We start from the raw sequence: 25,120 nt of genomic DNA, 5'->3' as shown, positions 1-25,120 counted from the left end.
CGAGCTAAGTCCATGATCGTTATCGATGGCGAGTTACATCATCGCAGTGTTACAGGAGCGTTTCAGCGTTGTGTCTCCCCTGAGGAAGGTCAAGAGATCTTGCGTGAGATCCATGAAGGGGATTGTGGCCATCACGCCTGCTCAAAGTCTCTTGTGGCCAAGGCTTTTCGTCATGGTTTTTATTGGTTAACGGCTCATGCTGATGCAGAGGACATGGTCAGTAAATGTGATGGTTGCCAGAGGTTCTCACGACGGGCTCATGTGCCGGCTCAGGAGCTGAGGATGATCCCGATCACTTGGCCCTTTGCGGTCTGGGGGCTTGATATGGTTGGGCCTTTTAAAAGGTCCAAGGATAAGAAGACCCACCTCTTGGTGGCAGTTGATAAGTTCACAAAGTGGGTAGAAGCTGAGCCAGTTAGCAAGTGCGATGCAGCCACGGCAGTTCAGTTTAGGAAAAAGGTGATTTTCCGCTTTGGCTTTCCGCCCAGCATCATAACTGACAATGGCACCAATCTCTCCAAAGGCGCTATGGAAGAGTTTTGTCAACGAGAGCATATCCGACTTGATGTTTCCTCAGTGGCTCATCCTCAATCCAATGGTCAAGCTGAGAGAGCTAACCAGGAGATTCTGAAGGGCATCAAGCCCCGGCTTTTGGTCCCTTTGCAACGGACGCCGGGTTGTTGGGTGGAGGAGTTGCCCTCCGTCTTATGGAGCATCAACACTACTCCTAACAGGTCTACAGGCTTCACGCCTTTCTTCATGGTCTATGGAGCAGAAGCAGTCCTCCCCAGTGATATCCGTCACGACTCACCTCGCGTGGCGGCTTATGTTGAGACGGATAATGAACAGGCGCACCAGGATGCTCTTGACTTGTTGGACGAACAGCGTGATGTGGCAGCGGCCCGTTCGGCGATTTACCAACAAGACCTGCGTCGTTATCATAGCCGCCGGGTCAAATCCCGGGTCTTCCAGGAAGGCGACCTTGTGCTCCGGCTCATCCAGGATCAAACAGATGCACACAAGTTATCCCCGCCTTGGGAAGGGCCCTTTGTGGTCAGCAAGAACTTGCACAACGGGTCCTATTACCTCATTGACGTTCGGGAGCACAAAGATTCACGTAAGTCGGAGGAGGAGACCCGTCGGCCGTGGAACATAGCTCAGCTTCGGCCTTACTACACTTGAGCCACCGGCTCTCGTGGTGTACATATTTCTCTCAGACATGTATATATTATGATGAAGCAATAAAGCAGGACCTCTGTCCTATTTTCTCCTCTAAGTATGCACGTGTTGTTTTTATTACAAGATTACATGATGGCTTAAAGGAGGAGCCGGCTTATGATCGTATTCGAATCGTGCCGTAAGCAGTAAAGTCACTTGGGGGCTTCCTGTTCAAACATGGGTCGTATTCGAACCCAAGAGAACATAGCTGTCGATACCCATTTGATTGGCAAAGTGCCGAGCTCATTGGGAGGTTATCTTTGGTCATATTTGAATCATAGTTTAACCCCTCTGAGAACCGACGTGGATCGTATTTGAATCAGCGTCGCTAAACAAATCTTGAAATCACTTGGGGGCTTCCTGTTCAAACATGGGTCGTATTCGAACCAAAGAGAACATAGCTGTTGGTACCCTCTTGATTGGCACCGCCACACCCACTGGGGGCTATATGATCGTATCCGAATCATGGCTTAACCCCTTTGGGCCGGGTTTCTGGTCGTATTTGAACCGGAAGCCCCTAAAGTTCCTCTGCTTTATCACAAGCTTACTCTGATTATGTCAAGGTGTGTACGGCCGGGTCTCACTTTACCGGCTTAATTTTGAACGCCATGGGTGTCATTACGACAGGTAAGTCGGAGTTAAGATACCAACCTTGTTACACGGGTTATCTAAACCGGAAGTATGCTCACAGACTGCTAAGTGCATTATTACGGCTGTGTTAAGGATATAATTGAGGACCAGTCTTTTTTGATTCATATTCCGGGTTATCTATCCAAAACACCTGATTCTCAGGGCGGTAAGCCGCCTCGAGACTTGTGATCTACCTTTTTATGCAGGATATTTAACGGCACCTCTTTAAGGTTGAGAAAAACGAAGGGATGATTATGACCCGGAGAAACATCAAAGAGACAATTTCAAAGGACTTTCGCATTCCATACGTGCACGATGGCACGGCAAAGATGAACTATTGCACCTACTTTATTACAAAAACTCATCAAATCTAACAAGGGTGGAGCATTGTTTGATAAACCAACAGCCGAGTTACGATGCCCGCTGAGTGGAAGTCTCCGGCTCGTTCCTGTCCTCTCCTCCGGTTGATCCCAAGACTTGGAAGGTTGATGACTTCCAGTCGATGCCGCTGAGAGCCTCGAACTGGGCTTCCTCGTCAATTAACCCTGGCCGGGTCGATCTCTGGGGCGAAGGTGTGCTGACGAGCCGGCGGGATCAGGTTGAGGGCTTCATAGCGAGGTGGTTGGAATCCTCTGATTCTCCGCGTCATAACCCGGCTGGTACTTGGTCAGATCTGTGTCATTCCCGATGAGGGTGGCCACCGGGCGTACAGCCTTCACGCATGCCGCGAAGTCCTTCTGATCAAAAGCTGAGCCGTCTTCCTTCAGGCTTGGATAACCCAGGGCGATGTCTGCTGGGTCTAGCTCCGGCAGGAATGCCTTGGCCCGGCTCAGCGCGGCGATTGCTCCGGCTCTCGCGGAGGCCCGCGCAGCTCTTGGATCCGCTGAGGCAGAACGGCGAGCCGGCGCAGGACTTCGGCCAGATGAGTTGGCACCTCGTTGGATAGGGCCACCACAGCTAAGGCACGTTGTGACCCGGTGTAGAGCTGTTCCACCAGGGTATACACGGCCTTGAGCTTGGTGACCACGCTCTGGTTGAGGTTGGCACTTCTGGGGCCTGTTTAACAGAATCAGATAAGCCGGCGGCAAGGATGAATACTGAGACATAAACATTCTGACATTGATGAAAGTCGGTGAGGCGACTTACCGAAGATGGCGGCCACCATTTGGGAAACCTGGCGCTTTAGGCTGGTGAGCTCGGCGGTCTTCTCAGAGAGAGTCTTCTCCGCCTGTTCTGCCCGAGTCACCAGTGCGGCCTTCTCTTCAGCCCAGGCCTTCCGCTCAGCATCAAATTCTGTCTTCAGTTTCTCTTGAGCGGCGATGCTGGAGACAAACTTGGCGTTTGCCTTCCGGGTCTCCATCTCCTGCGTCTTCAGCCGGCTCTTGAGATCCGCAAGGTCCGACTCTAGCTTCTTGCCAACAGCCTGAATAAATTACCGGGTTATTAACAGTCATTATATAAGTCCCAAGCGCTTTCCAAGCAAAGACACTTGGCACTTGGGGCTAATGCATATTGAACGTATCTATCTACATACTGCCGGCTCAATTGAGTAAGCCGGAACCTAAGTCTACAACATATTCAAATCATAAGTCGTCGACTTGGGGGCTAGCATGGCAAAGGTAACTATGCAGTAAGTAAGAAGATAGCAGAAGGATACCTCAGATTTTTGTTGGATCTGGTTTACCATGGCGACCTCCGTGTCCCGGCTCTTGTGCACCTGGCTGATGTAGCTAGAGACGAGCTCTCCAATGGTCAAGTTGGTGTGGTCGGAGAGGTCCAGGTTCACCCGGTGGGGCTGCAGCAACTCCCCCTTCGCGGAGCATTTGGCAAGCACGGTTGGTCTCCCCGGCTCAACGAACTCCGTCCGGGTGATTACCACGTCCGGGTCGTCTGCTGGCGGAGCTGAGCCGGAGGCCTCCGGGTTAACCGAAGCTTCGGCCGTTGCCTTGGTAGTTGGGGCAGTGGCTTCAGGTGCTATGTCCATCGGAGTGGTGGCTTCGGGGGCGGAGGCAGCTGGCGGCTCTTGAGCCGTCACCTCCGGTTCAGGTAAGTCCAGCACTCCGGCTGACCTGGTCTTCTTCGCTCTTTTGGTGAGCTTTGCCTGGGCGCTGAAAGAGCAGAAACATTCAGCATAAAAAGAGTAAGTACAGACAAGTATAATATGAGATGGTTGTCATTACCCGGGCGCGGTCTTGAAAGTCGGAAGACTCGATTGCATAGAGTCACCCGAAGAAGGGGAGGTCTCCTAGTAATTGGAGTCAGAAGAATTGAGTGGCTGACGGATAACACCCGCCAACGGGTGAAAAGGGTACAAGTGAGAAAAAACCTCAGTTCGACGCTTCCTTGTTGCGTCGGGTAACCCGGCGGAGAGGTCGGTATCCTTGTTGGTCCGGGTGTGACGCCGGCTTTCGTGAACCTGTCGCTTCAAAAGAAATTGAGGGTCTTGATGAGCTAAAGGATTGGAAAAGCTTACTTTCCGGGTTACCCTTCGGACTTTCAGCTGTGGCAAGGGCTCCGAGTCGGAGGAAAGTGACGTTACCTCTTCAACCACCGGGTTACTGGCGCCGGTGTCATCCTGTCAATGAGCAAGTGTTGATAAGGAAAACAGCAACAAATAACAAGTACAACAAGAATTTAAAGGCTTGGGGGTTACCTCTGACTCGGAGCTGTCGCTTAATTGCATCAGCTCCGAAGCAGTAGGCCTGCTTCCTTTTTTGCGAGGGGCGGCTTTCTTGGCGGCTTTCTTCGCCTTCCTGGCCTTCTTGGCCGCCTCATGGTCATACTTGACCCGCCAGAACTTGTCATCAACCTGAAAAATACAATGATGAATTCTTAAAACAGGTTCAGATGAAGGTTATATGCAGACGAAGATGAAAAGTTAAAGTCAGCGGCTTACCGCTGGGGCTGGATTGGTCTTGCAGAATGGGGCTAATCCGGTCCTTCCGCAGTCTGCCAGGCTCTCGTTTAAAAGAGCCTTGGTCTCCTCTTCTACAACATCTTCTGGAAGATCATTGCGGCTGTGCCTCTAAGGGTCATCCTTTTGCCCGGTGTACGCACACATTAAGCCGGGGCGGCGGCTCAATGGGATCACCCGCCATGAGATCCAGACCCGGACCAGGTCGATTCCGTTCAGACCGTTGCCCAGGAGGGCCTTGATTTTATTGATGGTAGGAAGCAGAGGTTGGCGCTCCGCTGGAGTTAGCTTATCCGACAGTGGGTGAGTCGGCTCTAGACGTGTTGGGCGAAAGCCGGGCAGCGGGCTTTCGTCAGCCGGGGACGTATCTTGGCAGTAGAACCAAGTCATGTTCCAGTCCTTGGGGTGGCTCGGCGGCTCTGCATAAGGGAACAAACAATCCCTACGCCGCTGGATGGAAATGCCACCTAACTCCAGACTCGGCCCATTGGCACACTCATTCTGGCGGTTTAAGTAAAACAGCTCACTGAAAAGCAGCAGACTTGGCTCTTCTCCAAGGTAAACCTCGCAGAAGACTTGAAAATTGCAGATGTTGGATACGGAGTTGGGTCCTATATCTTGAGGCCTCAAGTCGAAGAAGTTGAGCACATCTCTAAAAAACTTCGAGCCGGGCGGTGCGAAGCCCCGGCTCATATGATCTGCGAAGATCACTACCTCCCCGTCCCTTGGCTGTGGTCTTTCTTCTGACGGGTCAGGGGCACGGTAGGACATGACTTCTTTCTTAGGGAGATATCCGGACTTAACAAAATTGGCTAGGGTCTCGTTGGTGACGTTGGACCTCATCCAGTTGCAAGTGATGGGAGCCTTGGGAGGCATGGTGAAAGTTGGCAGTCTATGACAAAAGGAAAATGTCCGGGTTAATTATAAGCCGGAGATCTACAGTTCAAAACTAAGGTGGCGGCTTATGAAGGGGACTAATGATATATACTCAGGTACAGTGGGTTATTTAAGCCGCAGGGGCATTCAGATTAAGTTGGTTATCTACGGCCTTACTACAGTTAAGCCGGAGGATTCTACAGCGCGTGGGTACTTTAACCCGGAATCATAAGCCGCCAAGATTCAATGGTTGCAGTTTTTACTAAGTGTGGTAAAACAGGTTTCACATATTGCGGTAACTTTTTTGGATCAAAATGGTCGGGTGAAATGAAAATTTTCTAGACCTAGAAACAGACGAGCGGATGTTCTTGAGCTCGAACGAAGCATCTATACAGTGGAAAGAGATCTACTGGCATTTGAAATGAGGCCTAAATAACTGCCGCACTAGTTCTATACAAGGCTAAGGATCAAACAAGGGCAGTGACTACGAAGAACTACCGAAGCTTGTGGCAATGGCGATGAACACGAAGAACACAGCGAACCCTACTGCAGATCTACTCTACGGGGTGGTGAGAACTTACCGGAGCTGAAGAGGTGCAAGAGTCGCCGCCGTTTGTCTGGTCCGAGTCAGGGTGATGCAGCGGCCAAGGTTGACGAAGACCGGAGGCGACACGGCGGCGGCGGAGTGCGAGCTCGGTGAGAAGGCAGCGGCGCGAGGAGGAAGAAGGGAGCGTGAGAAGAGCCCGTCGGGCCGGCCTATTTATAAGGCAAGGTCATAAGTGGGCGCGAGATTCAAGGAGACCACGGCGTGGTTATCTCCCCCCACGATGCCTCGATTTTCGGAATAACAGTAAAAGCAAAGATCCGTTGCGAATCTGGCGGAGTAAGAAACGGACTTAATGGAGGATGACATCACGGCAGATTATCCGGAGTCCAGAGGATGACGTCACTCCGGCTTATGGCTTTCACATGAATGGTAAGCCGGAGATTTTTTCTGTCAGAAGCATTGAAGATTGACATGAGCCGGCTCAAATCAATCTGGGGCCTAATGTTGAGGATATAGACCTTAGAGTCACCCGCCAGGAGGGGCCGGGTTACTCGTATGGTCGTTGCCAGAAGCCCGGAGACAAGCTTGAAGAGATGGGCCAGAGATGGGCTAAGACCCGGATACGGCTTAAGGCCCATAGTTATAATCATTATTACGGTAGAACTTGTAGTGTAAGGCAAGTATGATTGAGAGTCCGAGCCGGACACTCTTATGAGCCGGCCGGGACTCTAAGGGCTGCTGGGCGTCCGCCTCCCTATATAAAGGGACGACCCGGCAGCGGTTTAGGGACAACAACAATCTCGTCGAGAGCCGGGCATAGCAGTTTAGCTCCCTGGTGATCATAACCCTAATCAATACCACCTCAACTGGACGTAGGCTTTTACATTCATCGTAAGGGGCCGAACCAGTATAAACCCTCGCGTTCCTTGTCCCACATAACCCCTTCAAGCTTCCTAGTTGCGATGGCTCCACGACTAAGTCCTAGCTCGAGGACATCTGCCGTGACAATTCCACGACAGTTCCCAATTCACAATTGCGGACACCTTCTCGGGGTTAACAGCGATGCCCTTGGCAGAGATGATGTGACCAAGGTAAAGAACTTCATCGAGCCAAAACTCACATTTTGAGAACTTCGCATAGAATTGATACTCTCTGAGCTTGTCGAGCACCAATCGCAAATGTTTGGCATGATCCTTCTTATTCTTGGAGAAAACCAAGATATCATCGAGATACACCAGGACGAATTCATTGGTATAGGGGTTGAAGATGAAATTCATCATCCGAGAGAATACTGGAGGAGCATTGACAAGGCCGAAAGACATGACAGTATATTCATAAGAACCAAAACTTGTTCTGAATGCTGTCTTGGGAATATCTTCTTCACGAATGCGAATCTGATGGTAACCCATACGAAGGTCAAGCTTGGAGAATACTTTAGCACCTTTGATTTGCTCGAATAACTCATTGATGTTGGGAAGTGGATACTTGTTCTTGATTGTCTTCTTGTTCAATGGACGGTAGTCGACACAAAGTCGGTCCGTGCCATCCTTCTTCTTTACAAAAAGAACACCACAACCCCTTGGAGATGAACTCGGTCTGATCAAACCCAGACGCTCTTGTTCATCGAGCTGTTTCTTCAATTCCTTCAGCTCCTTGGGTCCAAGCTTGTATGGACGCTTGAAAATGGGTTCAGTGCCTGGCTCGAGATCGATAACGAACTCAACTGGCCGGTGAGGAGGCATACCCGGAAGCTCTTCTGGAAAGACATCTTGATACTCACAAACGACTGGAATTTGAGAGATGGCATTCAATTCGCCCTTCTCATTGAGAGAAAATAACCGAATGGTTTCATCACGAGCGGCATAAATAATCACATCCTCAGAAGAGTGTGTCAATTGAATTTCCCTGGCAGCACAATCAGGTTGAGCCTGGTGCTTAGAAAGCCAGTCCATCCCGAGAATTAGATCAATATCCGAGTCACCAAGAACAGCTGGAGAAGACAGAAATTTATAGTTTCCCATCTTGATGGAAACATCCGGGACACAATTATCAACCTTCAACGGGATAGGAATCTTTTCCGTCACAAACTCATGCTTGGCAACAAAAGGTCTTGAAATGAAAGAAAGCGATGCACCAGTATCAAAAAGAACTTTTGCAGGAATATCATTAACAGGAAGATTACCCATTATCACATCAGTAGATTCCTCCCCTTGAGATGCATTCATCATGTTCACCTTTGCAGACTTTGGATTATGCTTGACCACTGCATTGCTGGAAGATCTGACAGGAGGAGGAGGCGGAAGACGCCTTTGGTTGAAGCACTTGTTAGCATAGTGACCTTTCTGCTGACAGTTGTTGCAAGTCACCTCTGAGACTGGACGATGATAAGGAGCATTGGACTTTGGAGCTTGATTCCGAGACTTGTTCTGATAGCTAGAATTGGAAGAGATGGAAGAACCATGGCCACCTTTGTTCTTCTGCTGGTAAGGCTGACGAAACGGAGGAGGAGGAGGCAACCAAAACTTATGTTGCTTAGCTGCCACAAGTGAGGAAGAAGAAGACTGAACTGCATCTCTGACTCTCTTCTTAGAAGCCTCACACTTGAGCTGAGCAGCCTCTTGCTTCAGTGCCATATTATAGAATTGATCAAACTGAGTAGGCTCAACAAGAACGAGAGTTAACTGCAGATCCTCTCTAAGGCCACCTCTGAAGTGATAGATCATGCTCTTTTCATCAGGAACGTCTTGTTTAGCGAAGCGAGCAAGTTTCTGAAACTGGATGTTGAATTGATACACTGACATGTTGCCTTGCTTGAGATTGCGGAACTCCTCACGCTTGCTCTCAACAACACTTTGTGGAATGTGGTGCGCTTTGAAGTCCCGACAGAAGTCAGTCCAAGTGATCATACGACCTCCTCTGGAATCTTTGTATTGTTGATACCAATCAGCAGCTTGGTCCTTGAGCTGAAAAGAAGCGAACTTGACATAGTCCTCAGGCCTGACATTGCTACATTCAAAATGCTTGTTGATGTCCACGAGCCAATCATCGGCAATCGTGGCCTCGGCACAGTAGCTGAAAGACTTGGGCTGATTTGCGAGAAACTGGTTGAGTGTAGCGAAGTGAGGCTGATTGTTGCCTTGACCTTGATTGCCTTGATTGCCTTGCCCTTGGGTGCGTTCTTGCAAGAGTTACAGAATCATCTGAGCATTGGCGTTGGTGGCTGCCATGATAGCTTGCCATGCCTCCAGAGGCGGAGGTGGTGGCGGAGGGTTTGCCTGACTCCCTTCATTGCGACCCGGATTTTGACGCGTTGGCGGAGCCATCCTGAAGAGGGTGACATCCGTTAGCATCTTGATAGACAAATAGTCAAGTTGAATCAACGAATAGAAATTGCAACATATAGTCTTCACAATAAACATTCGAACGAGGATGAACGAATGAATTCCATAGTAAATCATCACACTTCCATAAGTTGAGAAGCCACTTAGAAAAAGATATGGAATCAACATTTGATTTTGAAGCAACTCGAATACCACAATACAAAACAAAAAACAAAGTATTGGCTTGCAGAATAAGCCGGAACAAACATATGATAGAGATTTCGTCTGAAGTTTTCGTGGTGGGGCCCACACGGGCTCGATCGTACAACACCATCATGTACAAGGCTGTGCACATGACATACGAAGCGTCCCCGAGTCGGCATAGCCAAGGACTCTTTCAGACACTACGAGACCACTGTAAAAACAACCGTGTACAAGCGGACCACTAGACGTCGAACCCCAATCTCATATCATGCGTCTGTCGGAAAGATATCCTAAGAGTTACAAGTTAAAAAGGAAAAGCCTACCGTGTTCGTGTCGCACCCCCAAACGGTTGCTCTGGCACGCCGCTTAAGGGGGGATGCATGTTGTGTTACATTTTCACTTACAAGTGGGACCATGTTTGAGCAAATTGACTATCGGCAAACCCCCACCTCCCCCACAGTGCCAGGGCTAAGTTAGAGAAAACCGGAGGGAGAAGAGATAGTTGTAGCATGGACTCTAAGAAAATTGGCATCAGATGAGAATCGTGTGGGTGGTGTGTGCCATACTGCTAGGCGTGAATGCTAGTTATGGCCCATGCCACCTCTTGGTAATGGTTGCATGGAAAACAATTTTTTTATGCACACGCAATGATCTATCCATGGAGATGCATAGCAACAAGGGGGAGAGTGTGTCTACGTATCGTCGTAGACCATAAGCGGGAGAGTTTCACAACGTGGTTGATGTAGTCGAACTTTCTTCGCACTCCAACCGATCTAGTACCGAACACATGGCACCTCTGCGTCACGTTCAGCTCGGTGACGTCCTCCGCCTTCTTGACCCAGCAAGACGGTGAGGTAGTAGATGAGTTCCGTCAGCACAACGGCGTGGTGACGGTGATGGTGATGTGATCTCCGCAGGGCTTCTCCTAAGCACTACGAAAATATGACCGATGGAGTAAACGGTGGACGGGGGCGCCGCAGATGGCTAAGATAATGTCCTGTCCTTGTGTGGCGCCCCCTACCGATGTATATATTGTTGGGAGGGGAGGAGGCAGCCCCTAGGGTGCCCCAAGAGACCTGGCGGCAGCCCTAGGGCTGTTGCCTTGCCCTGCGCCCCACTTTCGTTGTAAGAACAAGGGGAAGGAAAGAGGGGGGAGGGGATGGAAGGGTGTAACGCCCACGATGCGGCTATATCTCCCACGTGTCAAGGCACGACTTAGAGGCATAACCGCATTGTGGTTTTGTTGCAAGAAGGGTCATCTTCACACAATCCCATGTAATGAACAAGAATGGGATAAAGAGTTGGCTTACAATCGCCACTTCACACAATACATAAATATAATTCATACATCATCCAAAATACACACATAGACCGTCTACGGTCAAGAACCCAAATGAAAATAAGATAACCCCAAATGCTAGATCCCCGATCGTCCCAACTGGGCTCCACTACTGATCATCAGGAAAAGACACATAGTAACGACCACGTTCCTCATCGAACTCCCACTTGAGGTCGATCCCATCATCTGCACTGGCATCGTCGGCACCTGCAACTGTTTTGGTAGAATCTGTGAGTCACGAGGACTCAGCAATCTCACACCCGCGAGAACAAGACTATTTAAGCTTGTAGGAAAGAATGTGTAATGAGGGAGAGCTGCAGCAGGCACTAAGCATATATGGTGGCTAACAAACGCAAATGAGAGCGAGGAGAGAAACAACGGAACGGTCGTCATCTAGCAATGACCAAGAAGTGATACTGAACTCCTACTTACGTCATTCATAACTCAAACCGTGTTCACTTCCCGGACTCCGCCGAGAAGAGACCATAACGGCTACACACGCAGTTGATGTATTTTAATTGGGTCAAGTGACAAGTTCTCTACAACCGGACATTAACAAATTCCCATCTGCCTCATAACCGCGGGCACGGCTTTCGAAAGATAATACCCTGCAGGGGTGTCCCAACTTAGCCCATCATAAGCTCTCACGGTCAACGAAGGATAAACCTTCTCCCAGAAAGACCCGATCAATCTCGGAATCCCGGTTTACAAGACATTTCGACAATGGTAAAACAAGACCAGAAAATCTACCCGAATGTGCCGACAAATCCCGATAGGAGCTGCACATATCTCGTTCTCAGGGCACAACGGATGAGCGAAGCGTACAGCTACCAACATAACCCAAGTTGCCAAGGGACGGTCCCGCACGGTGCTCTAGTGTGGACCAGCACTCAGAGGAACACTGGCCCGGGGGTTAAAATAAGATGACCCTCGGGCTCGCGAAAACCCGGGGGAAAAGGCTTAGGTGGCAAATGGTAAAACCAAAGTTGGGCCTTGCTGGAGGAGTTTTATTCAAGGCGAACTGTCAAGGGGGTCCCATAAATCACCCAACCGCGTAAGGAACGCAAACTCAAGGAACATAATACCGGTATGACAGAAACTAGGGCGGCAAGAGTGGAACAAAACACCAGGCATAAGGCCGAGCCTTCCACCCTTTACCAAAATATATAGATGCATTAATTAAATAAGAGATATTCTGATATCCCAACATATCCATGTTCCAACATGGAACAAACTTCAACTTCACCTGCAACTAGCAACGCTATAAGAAGGGCTGAGCAAAAGCGGTAACTTAGCCAAACAACGGTTTGCTAGGAAAGGATGGTTAGAGGCTGACATGGCAATATGGGAGGCATGATATAGAAAATGGTAGTTAGTGCAACATGGCAATAGAGCGAACAACTAGCAAAGCAAAGATAGAAGTGATTTCGAGGGGTGGTCATCTTGCCTGCAAGGTTCTCAGAGTTGTCGAAAGCTTGATCCTCGTAAGCGTACTCAACAGGTTCCTCGTTCACGAACTCGTCTCCCGGCTCTACCCACAACAAGAACACAAGCAACGAAACCACAATCAATCACGGGGAATGCACAAGCAACATGATGCAATATATGAATGATATGCAAGATATGATATGCGATGCATATGTGTGCTCTGGAAGAAAAATGATGAACAAGGCAGTAACTTGGCAAACCAAGCATGCCACTGGAAAGATGAGATGATTTCGGTCGAAATCGATATAAAGATCACCGGAAACGGATGCACGGTTTGCAAATGGCAAGCAAAACAAGAATGACACGAATCTGCGATTAACAGCATGATAGCACTTAGAAAGCAACAAGTAACAAAGCTACAGCACTCCAACATAGCAACAAAGCATATGACAGTAATCTACAGGAGATGCTTGAGAAAAGATGTGGAGCATCACGAGGCGAACATTTCGATATATTACATGCGCGAAACGGAGCTATGTGCAGAGAGTTATGATGCTATGAACAAGGGCACATACTGTAAAATTATAAGGACTTGGAAGAAATCGGGAGAGGGGAGAGAAGTCAACCTGCGTTGACTGGATTGGGATTGAGGTGCGGCCGAGCTCGCCGGACTCGGGCTCGCCGGGGCTCGGGGCGCTGGGGAAGAGGAGGCGGGCGCCGGCGGCGGAGAGCTCGGGTCGCCGGGGAGGAACGGCCGGAGAGGGGGGGGGGTGGTCGCCGGAGACGTGGGGGGCGCGGCGGCGCGGGGTTCGGCGCGGGCGCCGCGCCCGGTGGCGGCGGCGGTTCGCCGGCGACGAGGCGGGGCGCCGAGGCGGCGGCGACGAGGGAGGACGGCGGCGGTGCGCGGCGAGGCGACAGGAGGCGCAGCGACGGGGAGACGGGCTCGGGGGGCCCAGCCCGGGCTGCGGCGCCCGGCGGCGGGACGCGGTGGGGCTGGCCACGTGGCAGCCCGTGGTTGGTCGCGGGCGGCGGCGGGAGCGTCCGGCCGGCGGCGGACGTGTCCGGCGGCGCGGAGGGATAGGGTTAGGGTTTTATCAGCGATTGTATCTTGGGATGAATGCAAATATATAGCTAGAGGGAGCTAGGAGAGTCCAAATGAGGTGCGGTTTTCGCCCACACGATCGTGATCGAACGACCTAGAGCATGGAAGAGAGTTTGGTGGTTTTTGGGCTGTTTAGAGACGGGTTTTTGCTGGAACACACAAACGTCATCTGTGGTTACCCGGTTAACCGTTGGAGTAGCAAGCGACCTCCAAATGGAACGAAACTTGACCGGTGGTCTCCCGGTGGTATACCAAGGCCACTTGACAAGCCTCGGTCCATTCCGAGAACGTTTGACATCCGCTCACGAAAGAAAACAAGAGGGGTGCGCCGGAGGAGGTGGGAGCGCCGGATTGCAAAACGGACAACGGGGAAAATGCTCGGATGCATGAGACGAACACGTATGCAAATGCAATGCACATGATGACATGATATGAAATGCATGACATGCACAAAATACAAAACGAAAGACAAAACCCGACCACGAAGGGAATATCATAACACATAGCCGAAAATGGCAAGAGTTGGAGTTACAAATATGGAAAGTTACATCCGGGGTGTTACAAAGGGGGACTCCTACAACACACTTTACTTTCCCTCCCATCTTTCCTTCTCCTCCTCATATAGCCGGCCACTATAGGGGCGCACCAGCCACTTGTGGGTTGGTGTGTTCCCTCTCTTGGCCCATAAGGCCAATCTCTTTTCCGGGGGTGCCCGAAACTCCTTTCCGGTGACCGATAAGTACCCGGTACCCTCCGAAACACTTCCGGTGTCCGAATACCATCGTCTGATATATCAATCTTTACCTCTCGACCATTTCGAGACTCCTCGTCATGTCCGTGATCTCATCTGGGACTCCGAACAACATTTGGTCACCAAATCACATAACTCATATAATACTATATCGTCAACGAACATTAAGCGTGCAGACCCTACGGGTTCGAGAAGTATGTAGACATGACCGAGACACCTCTCTAGTCAATAACCAATAGCGGAACCTGGATGCCGATATTGGCTCCTACATATTCTACAAAGATCTTTATTGGTCGAACCGTTATGCCAACATACGTAATTCACTTTGTCCATCGGTATGTTACTTGCCCGAGATTCGATCGTCCGTATCTTCATACCTAGTTCAGTCTCATTACCGGCAAGTCTCTTTACTCGTTCCGTAATACACCACGTCGTGACTAATTCCTTAGTCGTTTGCTTGCAAGCTTATGATGTGTATTACCGAGAGGGCCCAGAGATACCTCCCCGACACTCGGAGTGACAAATCCTAATCTCGATCTATGCCAAGCCAACAAACACCTTCAGAGGTACCTGTAGAGCATCTTTATAATCACCGAGTTATGTTGTGATGTTTGATAGCACACAAGGCATTCTTCCGGTATCAGGGAGTTGCATAATCTCATAGTCGAAGGAATATGTATTTGACATGAAGAAATCAATATCAATAAAATTGAATGATCATAATGCTAAGCTAACGAATTGGTCCTTTCCATCACATCATTCTCCTAATGATGTGATCCCATTATCAAATGACAACTCATGTCAATGGTTAGGAAACCTTAACCATCTTTGATCAACGAGCTAGTCTAGTAGAGGCTCACTAGGGACACGGTGCTTGATTAAGTATTCACACATGTATTAACGTTTCCGATCAATACAATTCTAGCATGAATAATAAACCTTTATCATGAATAAGGAAATATAAAATAACAACTTTATTATTGCCTCTCGGCCATATTTCCTTCAGTCTCCCACTTGCACTAGAATCAATAACCTAGTTCACATTGCCATGTGATTAAAACCCATGCCATGTGATTAACACCCAAAGAGTACTAAGGTTTGATCATGTTTTGCTTGTGTGAGAGGTTTAGTCAACGGGCCTGTCATATTCAGAACCGTATGTATTTTGCAAATTTCTATGTCTATAATGCTCTGCATGGAGCTACTCTAGCTAATTGCTCCCACTTTCAATATGTATCCAGATCGAGACTCAGAGTCATCCAGATCGGTGTCAAAGCTTGCATCGACGTAACTCTTTACGACGAACTCTTGCTCTACCTCCTTGTCATCCACCCCCTGGGCGCGCCCCTACCTTATTGGGCAAGAAAAGCACCAGAGGGGGCCACCTGCCATCCACAAGGGTGGAGGGCGCGCCCCCCTACCATGTGGGCCACCTGGCAGGCCCCCAATGCACATCTTCTGCTATATGGTGTGTTTTGACCTGGAAAAAATCAGGAGGAAGCTTTCAGGACGAAGCACCGCCGTCTCAAGGAGGAACTTGGGTAGAACCAATCAAGGGCTCCAGCAGAGCTGTTCTGTGGGGGAAACTTCCCTCCGGGAGGAGGAAATCGAAGCCATCATCATCACCAACGATCCTCTCATCGAGAGGGGATCAATCTCCATCAACATCTTCACTAGCACCATCTCCTCTCAAACCCTAGTTCATCTTTTGTATCTGATCTCTGTCTCAAAACCTCAGATTGGTACATGTGGTTGCTAGTAGTGTTGATTACTCCTTGTAGTTGATGCTAGTTGGTTTATTTGGTGGAAGATCATATGTTCAGATCCTTAATGATAATTAATACTCCTCTAGTTATGAATATGAATATGCTTTGTGAGTAGTTACATTGTTCCCGAGGACAAGCGAGAAGTCTTGTTATAAGTAATCATGTGAATTTGGTGTTCGTTCGATATTTTGATGAGATGTATGTTCTCTTTCCTCTAGTGGTGTTATGTGAACATCGACAACATGAAACTTCACCATTGTTTGGGCCTAGGGGAAGGCATTTGGAAGTAATAAGTAGATGATGGGTTGCTAGAGTGACAGAACCTTAAACCATAGTTTATGCGTTACTTTGTAAGGGGCTGATTTGGATCCATATGTTTCATGCTATGGTTAGATTTATCTTAATCCTTCTTTCGTAGTTGCGGATGCTTGCGAGAGGGGTTAATCATAAGTGGGAGGCTTGTCCAAGGAAGGGCTGCACCCAAGCACCGGTCCACCCACATATCAAATTATCAAAGTAAAAAACGCGAATTATATGAGCATCATGAAAACTGACTTGACAACAATTCCCATGTGTCCTCGAGAACGCTTTTCTTTATATAAGAGTTCGTCCAGGCTTGTCCTTTACTACAAAAAGGATTGGGCCACCTTGGTGCACCTTGTTTACTTTTCTTACTTGTTACCCGTTACGAATTATCTCATCATACAACTATCTGTCACCAATAATTTCAGTGCTTGAATAAAATACCTTGCTGAAAACCGCTTGTCATTTCCTTTTGCTCCTCGTTGGGTTCGACACTCTTACTTATCAAAAGGACTATGATAGATCCCCTATACTTGTGGGTCATGACGTCACCCCCGCCATGTTGTTCCATGATCTCCGCTCTTTGTGCAATGCGTCCTTCCCCCTTGCCGAACCACAAGGGGCTGTTGGCCCCATAGGTGAACGTGCTCTGCCATGACATCTTTGGCGCGCCAGGTATGGGGGGAGAAGCTTTCACGAACTTGAGCTCGTGCATAGCGCATCCGTCTTCATCATCATCTTATTCATCATTAGCTTCATCATCCATAGCGCCCAAGAAAAAGTCTGGCGCAACAGCTCACCCTTCCACCTTGAAGGCCCCTTTGCATGCAGCCACCGATACAGTGGGTGATGTGGCGGTGTTAGGGGACGCAGACACCATGGGGGCATGACTATCATAGGCGGCACTGTCATCGTTCCCCCTGCAGCTGAACTAGGAGCAGAAGACGCTGGAGGAGGGCCGCATTAGCAGCATCACAACGACCGTGTTCCACAAGGCGCGGGTGTGGAGAATCTTCAGTCTTTGCCTCTCCACCGTGTTGAAGGGCGCAGCTGCAACAACGACACCCGCTCTGGTGCGAATCATGACCCCTAGCTGTCCCTGTTACGGGCGTAGCTACGGGACAGGCGCCTTCCCTAGGACAGGGTAATCAAAACGAAGCGTCGAACGGGGTCGTCAACCCCGAGGCAAATCCTTCTCGTCGCCATGCCGCCATGGCAACTGGCTCGTGGTGGCGAAAGCACGGCGCTGCCACTACTGATACTTTCAGAAGTCGTGCGACGTCGCGATCTGCATTGTCATCCATACCAAGCACTGCTTCGGAAGCCACAGCGTGAGCCCAACTCCTGCTAAGATTCCCGCCAGCGGCTGATGAAATGGGTGAGTGGAGAGCCACCATTCAATGTTTGATTGGTTTTGTTGAGGTGGGAGTATCACAGCGGGTGGGCCTGCCACGACACCCGCAAGCAACAACAAGGCCCGAGCTGCTGACCGTGTAGAAGGGGCCACTCCGACGATGCAGTCCCCTCCATGGCAGCCAGCGCAGAGCCTACAACCAGAGCCACCCGACAAAGAGCCCGACGAGGTGTCAATGGCTTCATATGACCCTCTGGCCTGTCGAGATTAGCGAAAGGTCCTGGAAGAGAGGCGAAGGGAAGATGCGCGCGTCTCAAAGAGCGGCACCACGAAATCCGCCGCCAGTCTGATAGGAGCAATGGCCTAGACGTCGGCGAACCCGCGCCCAGTGAAGGCGGATACTTGCCTTTCGAGGTTGGGTGCCCTGCCTTCACTCATGAGCTGCAAAAAGTCTGTTGGCCATCTGCCCGTGTCTTCAAACCAGATATACCAGAAACGTATGATGGAAGACTGAACCCGGCAGAGTTCTTGAGCTTCTACACCATCGATGTTCAAGCCACCGAAGTAAGAGACAAAAAGGTCATGGCCAATGCACCTGCCGGAGAATTCTATCTCGACCTGGGCTGACCTATGCAATGAATTTGTTGGTGCCTTCACGGGTGGCCATCAAGAGCCAGGACAGCCCGTTGATTTGTAGCTCCTTCCACAAATGGAAGGGGAGAGTTTTCGGAAGTACATGTAGAGGTTTAGCCGGGTGCACAGGAATATTCCAGATATCCACCTGAAAGTCGTGATTGCCGTGTTCTACTCCAACCATAGGATACATTCCAAGATGAATGTCCGGTTGCCCAAGACTGTGAATGAGCTTTACACTTTGGCGGATAAGTGTGCCCATACAAAGGAGGGGAGGCGACTCCCCAGAGAAGAAGCTGGTGTCGAAGTTGACTCAGAAGATGACAACGATGCTGCTAACCCGAAGAAGAAGAACAAGAAGCGCAACAAGAAGCGCACCATCGAGGGTTCTGGCACTCCTAATACCAGGAAGAAGGCCAAGACCGAAGCCCCGACAAGGAAGTTGTAGTGTGCACTAATTGCCGGGAGGCTGCTGCGGCCGAAAAGGCAGGGAAGGCTGATGGACCGTACTGCAAGATCCATCGGACCAAAGGCCATGATCTTCAAGAGTGTCACCAAGTTGAGCAACTCATCAAGAAGCAGAAAGTAGAGTACGAGAAGCTTGACGGGGAAAGAAACCAAGAAGGCGCTGGCGGGAAGGGCCGAGGCGGCAGAGGAGGTCGCCACGGCAAGGTCCCTCAGCATCAAAGGAAACCTACTAGAGACTGTGATAAGAAGGAAGGTGATGACGAGAGTGATGAAGGAGATGAAAAGGAAACTAGTGCGCAAGAGTTATAGAAAGCCACTTAAGCCTTGTGCATTGACGGAGGCCCATCTTTGCACTCCTCTCACCGCCAGCTTAAATAGTGGGCACGTGAAGTCAATGTTGTGGAGCCAGCGGTAGATTCCCGAAAACCACTCAAATGGTCCCGCACACCCATCATCTTTGATGACGAGGATCACCCTAACCGCACCACCGCAGTAGGGTGCTTGTTGTTGTTGGTTTCGCCAACAATCCGCAACCTCAAGGTCACAAGATGTTGGTTGACGGCGGGGCAGGATTGAGCTTGATTTCTCCCAAGGTCATTAGCAAATTGCAAATATCAGATGAAGAGCTCAAGGCTACTGGCACGTTTCAAGGGATCAATGTGACGCACCAAGACCGACGCTCCAGAAGACTTCCATATTTTCGTGAGCTCCTTGTGTTTCATTTGTGCTTGTTCTATTTATTTTTGCATTGCATCATGTCATCATGCCAGCATGTCATTTAATTTTTTAAAACTCAACTAAATAAATTGCATAGATCTTTTGATCTATTTAAATCGTGGGTGTTACAAGTTGGTAATCAGAGCCATCCCCGACTTAGGAGCCCCCTGCTTGATCGAATCGCTGACGTTGTTGAGTCTAGAACAAAAATATTTTGAGTCTTAGGATTATATATATCGAAGAGTAGGATTCTTTTTACTCCTCAGTCCATTCGCCGCTCTGGTGAGGCCTCCTGACGTAGATGTTTTGTCTTTCCTCTTCTCAAATTTCACTAAAAAAATTTAGGATCACGCGGGTATCTTGGGATCGTTCCGATATTCGTGTGACGAGAACATTGTTCTTGGTGCCTCCTCACATTTAGGGGTTGTGGCAGTGTCCCGGGGAGTTGAGCTCCGAGGTGTTGTCATCACAATTTTATCGTTGCAGTTCTGGAATACCTGAGTTTCGCCGACATCGAAAATCTCTTTTATGTAGTTGTTGGTGAGATAACCTCCACGCCACCCAGTACTGGGGCGGGGGTTCGGGAGTATTGCCATAGCTCGTATAACGGATGCTTTTCGAAGGTTGAGGTACACGATTCCTGGTGTTTTCTTGGTTATGTGTTGACGGATGGATACAGCTGGATGTAGGGATTGTTAGTTTGGGTGAGATATATCGCTTCCCCTGTATCCCCGACACTAGATTGCACAACCAGAAAGTTTCGGGAGTTTATAGGTGGGAATTCAAGTAGCTCCTAGAATATCTTTCCGACATATGCATGATATGAGATTGGGTAAATCTCTATCATATGTATTTGTTCCGGCTTATTTTGCAAGCCAATCCTTTGTTTTGTTTTGGTTTGTGGTATTCGAGTTGCTTCATGTCAAGTGTTGATTCCATACCTTTCCTAAGTGGTGTTCTCATATTTCTATGGGAGTGCTAATCCTTTTTGATCATCGAGATTGTCATGTCAATTCTTTTCCAACTGGCGTGCTTCTCTTCAAGTGGATCCGATTATTTCAACATTCGCAAGATTATCCCTCAGTTTTCCCAACGGTGTTTGTTTCATCCGTCCCAAGTTGCATTTGTTTTTTCCACCCTCCCACCCTTTTTCTTCAAGGACTCAGATTTCTTAACCAAGTATCCTTCTTATTAATGGGAAGTCTCTCCATACTTTTCCTTCAATGTTCTTATCCGTGGATTCTCAGGAAGATTCTAACGGAGCTTCAAGTTTATCATTCTTTGCTCTCTTCTTCTCTGGTGGATTCAATTCACGATTTTGGTGTTGATCATATCCTTTTTCTCGTTTCAAATGCTTTCTCGTGTTGGAAGTTCTTATCCAAGCATCTATTGATCATTAACATTGCGATACTTGTATCCGGAGTGCTGAAGATATCTAAGAAGATTCTTGTTTTCATTCCTAATCTATTCAAGATATCTCGAGGTTGTTATCTCTTTTGAGCCATTTAATTCAACCGGTGCAATCTCTCTTTTAAAATCGTTCAATGGTGTATCTTTTGAGTGGGCCCTAACCCACATGTCTTTTCCCAGGATCTTACCTGACTCTTCTAATTTTCCCGAAGCTATTCCCAAATTCTTTTCAAAGTTTGACGTAAGAATGAATTTTCATCAGTCAAATGTCTTTCTCCAAGATCTTCCAAATTCTTTTCATTGTTGGTTCAACCTTTCTAATATTCATCCCGGAGTATCTCAACAACTCATGGTGGTGTTTCTCGTCGTCATTCTCGGATCTTGAAGACCGAAGAAGAGTTCCTCTTAAATCCTTACCCGTTCTTCCAAAGATTCATGGTTCTAACTTCATGCCATCCTCTCATAATTGTTTTAGATTGTGAGAATTCTTTTCACCCATCCGGAGCCTTTCAGGAGTCTTTTCAGTTTGATTCTCCAGATCCCATCATCTCAGAATTATTCAAAGGGCCGGCTCATTACAATCTGATGAGTCGGGTCTCCAATAAGTTGAGCAAAAAATGACTTTGCATTATTCCCCAAGTGCCATGGTGCATGCTGGCAGTGACATGGGACTTGCATATTTGATGTGATCTCAATTTAAATAATGTAGCCCCCAAGTGCCGGGTCGTAAGCCTGCAGCGACTCGGGACTATTCTTTCCATTGTAGAATAAATCATATCCATTGATAAAATAATATCCATTGCGCCAAAGCGACTTTGAATACCTCATCTGCTGATAAGTCAATCCGGAGTTTAAATACCCGGCGGCTCTTGGCCGATGACGATTTAATACGCCTCCATTGTAAGCCGGAATTTGAACAACCCGGCGGCTTATAGCCTTTGAGAAAATCAAGAATTGATAACCCTTTTGAGACACCAATTTCAATCTTTGATGATGGGCTTGAACTTAATCATTTATGTAAGTCATAGCTCTGTAAATCCTGCACAGAGATTGAACAACATATGCCCTGGCGACTTAACGTCAAAAGCCAGGACGGGTAACCACCCAAATGTAGTCTTATCCTGCACACAAGTAGATCACAAAATCCCTTGACGGTTTACCGCAGGGCGGGTCATAATATCACACATATAACCATTGTGATATTGAATTTGTACTGCCGGTTTTACATGACCTGTGCAGTAAGGGTGATAACCCAATCTTTAGAAGCCAACGCTTCCAAATAGATGATGATTGTCATAAGCTGGCGATTTATCATTGAAAATCAAGCCGGGTTAAATAGAAACCACTCATATACACTTTAGATATGATCAAAAGAACTTCAAATAAAATCCAAAAAATTGTTTGCAAAAAGAGACTTCAAAAATTTTGAGGCTTCTGACTCGAATACGACCAGAAAACCGTCCCAAAGGGATTAAGCTAAGATTCGAATACGATCATATAGCCCCCAGTGGCTTTGGCGTTGCCGATCAAGAGGGTACCGACAGCTATGTTCTCTTTGGTTCGAATACGACCTATATTTGAACAGGAAACCCCCAAATGACCTTGAGAGTTGTTTAACGACGCTGATTCGAATACGATCCACGTCGGTTCCCAAATGGGGTTGAGCTATGATTCGAATACGATCAAGAAGCCCCCTAGTGAGCTCGGCAGTGTGCGGATCAAGAGGGTACCGACAGCTATGTTCTCTTTGGTTCGAATATGACCTATGTTTGAACAGGAAGCTCCCTAGTGATCATGAGAATATTTAACGACTCTGATTCGAATACGATCAGGGTCACACCCAAAGGGTTAAGCTAAATTCGAATACGATCAGCTCCCAATGGTCATTAAAGCAGGGTACCTATATTTGAGTTGTGCTTTGTAACAGACTCTCTTTGGTCCCTTTAATTTTTCCTGAGAACTCAAACTTTGCGAGAGATAACTTCTTTTTGAACCGGAAATTTGTAAACCGGATATTGAGAGCTTCAAAGCTTTGTAAGATATAAATTTATCTTGAGCCGGATGTTTGAACCGGATTTGAGAGCTTCAAAACTTTGCGGGAGAGAGATATCTCTTGAACCGGATTTTAAACCAGAATCTTTATTTTGAACCGGAAATTTTCTGACGGCCTTTAAATTTTCATCAATATGGTAGTAGCCTCCGGAACCGGGTTATCATTCCCTCCAACGACCCGGAGTTCCCGAGTCATGTCACTGTAGCCCCCGAGTCTCAAGATGACTCGAGGAGTTGGCTTGAGATTCTCCATATTTAACCGTGATATAAACCAGCATGAGTTACCCAATAGCTCAGTGATATAATAATCCCTTTTTACAGTAGATAATTTGTCCTACATTGAAAAACTTGCGAGCCAGAGTAATTGCTCTTTTAAAGAAAGCAATATATAATATAGAAATATAATGGATGGATTTCACCTGATATGTTAAGCCAGAAAATATCCACCGCAGAGTTTAATGATCGCCGCGGTGAAGCTGAAATCAATCATGGGCAAGCCGGCCATGCGAACAGATGGATGAATCGGCCGCGGCGTTGTAAACCGGTGCGGACGGGCAAGTTGTCCTCCATGTTGTAAACCGGTGCGGGCACGTGAACTGGCCGTCCGTTCATCAGGTAATGTGACACGGAGGAAAACGCCGTTGTAGAACGTTGCCAGTGCGTGCTTTATACCCGCAATATCACAATAATTTTATCTGTATATAAAAACACCAATAGGACAGTGTAATGGTGCTCAGAGGAAATAACAAAAAATGCACTGATAAAATACATAGAAAGGATAGCACCTGGTATATTTTGTCCGATGAACGCGGACACTGATGATGTATAATGCTTGGTGCGCGTTTTGATGATTTTTCTGATGTACGTGATACTAATAGTCCTCATGCAGTACTCTCGTGAGAAGTACTATTAGTAGTGGACCTTGGATTTGGTTCTCCATGTCAGCTAGCAGCACGTTATTAGGCTTGGTTTCATGGATACTTCTGTCATCAGATTCCCATTGTTGATTGTTCGCCACGTAGCGTTGGGCTTGCAGCTTTTGACAGCATGCTGCTGCCCCACATGGCCTTCCTTGCAATTTTTGTCTGAGCACGTGCGGTTGTACAGCGCAGTTCTTGTTGCTGCCACAACCATATATTTGCAGGTAGCGGCAACCTGTTGATGTACGGCTGTAGGCGAAAAAATTTCCTGGGATTTGATCCGGCAGTGGTGGTGAGCTAGCGGCGCGTCGTGGCATGACTGAAGCCAGCCCAAGGCAGAGGTAGACCGCAGCAGCTGGAACAACGCACGGAAAAAATGGGACAGCAGCTTCGACCGCGGTTAAGGCCAGGCGGCGACTCGCAGACGGTCCTTGAAGCAGCCCAGCAGTGGAAAGCGGCTCGGTTTGAGACTGAATTGGTTGATTCGGTTGACTGAAATAACGGCAGCTCTCAGCAGTCTGGCGGCTTAGATGCAGTGCAGGCCTGCAGTCTAGGAGTCGAGCACGGCAGTTTAATATAGCATGGCCTGCGGTTAAAGCGGCTTGACCCTGGAGCTATGGCGATTTGTTCGAAGACGGCTCAGTAGAGGTGTAGCAGCTCGTGGTGGGAGTGGCGGGTCGAGGCCGGCGGCTTGGCCGTGGTAGAAGGCGGATGGCGCGCCGCGGACTCGCGATAGTAGTAGTGGCGGCTCGGTGGTGCCTAGCGGGTTGACGAAGTGGCTCTGACAGCGAGGTGGCAACCGGCGAGGTGATCCACTGACAAGGATGTACAAAACTCATATCCATGGAGTCCGATGATGGACGCGGTGTTTGCTGGGCTGTGGCCATGGATTTAGCTACCGTCGCAGTACTTTGCAGATAATTGCATCGTCCTTGAACTCTAGCTGTTTTATTTGGCAGCCGAGGAAATCTCAAAACGAAGTAGTGCATGAGCTCCACATCAGGTGACTGTTGGTTGGATTTTGGAGAGTTCGTACATACTAGTACTAGTACCAATGTGTAACCCAATCTTTTATCCTGCTTTGTTGAAGTTGTACTTTTTGTTTAGTACTGTAATCTCTCCCATGGGATGTTTGAGAAATCAACTGATAGTAACCCATTGATAGCGC

Source organism: Aegilops tauschii, chromosome 6 (assembly GCF_002575655.3).
Source record: "Aegilops tauschii subsp. strangulata cultivar AL8/78 chromosome 6, Aet v6.0, whole genome shotgun sequence".
Classification (NCBI taxonomy): Eukaryota; Viridiplantae; Streptophyta; class Magnoliopsida; order Poales; family Poaceae; genus Aegilops; species Aegilops tauschii.
This window is presented reverse-complemented; position numbering follows the sequence as displayed.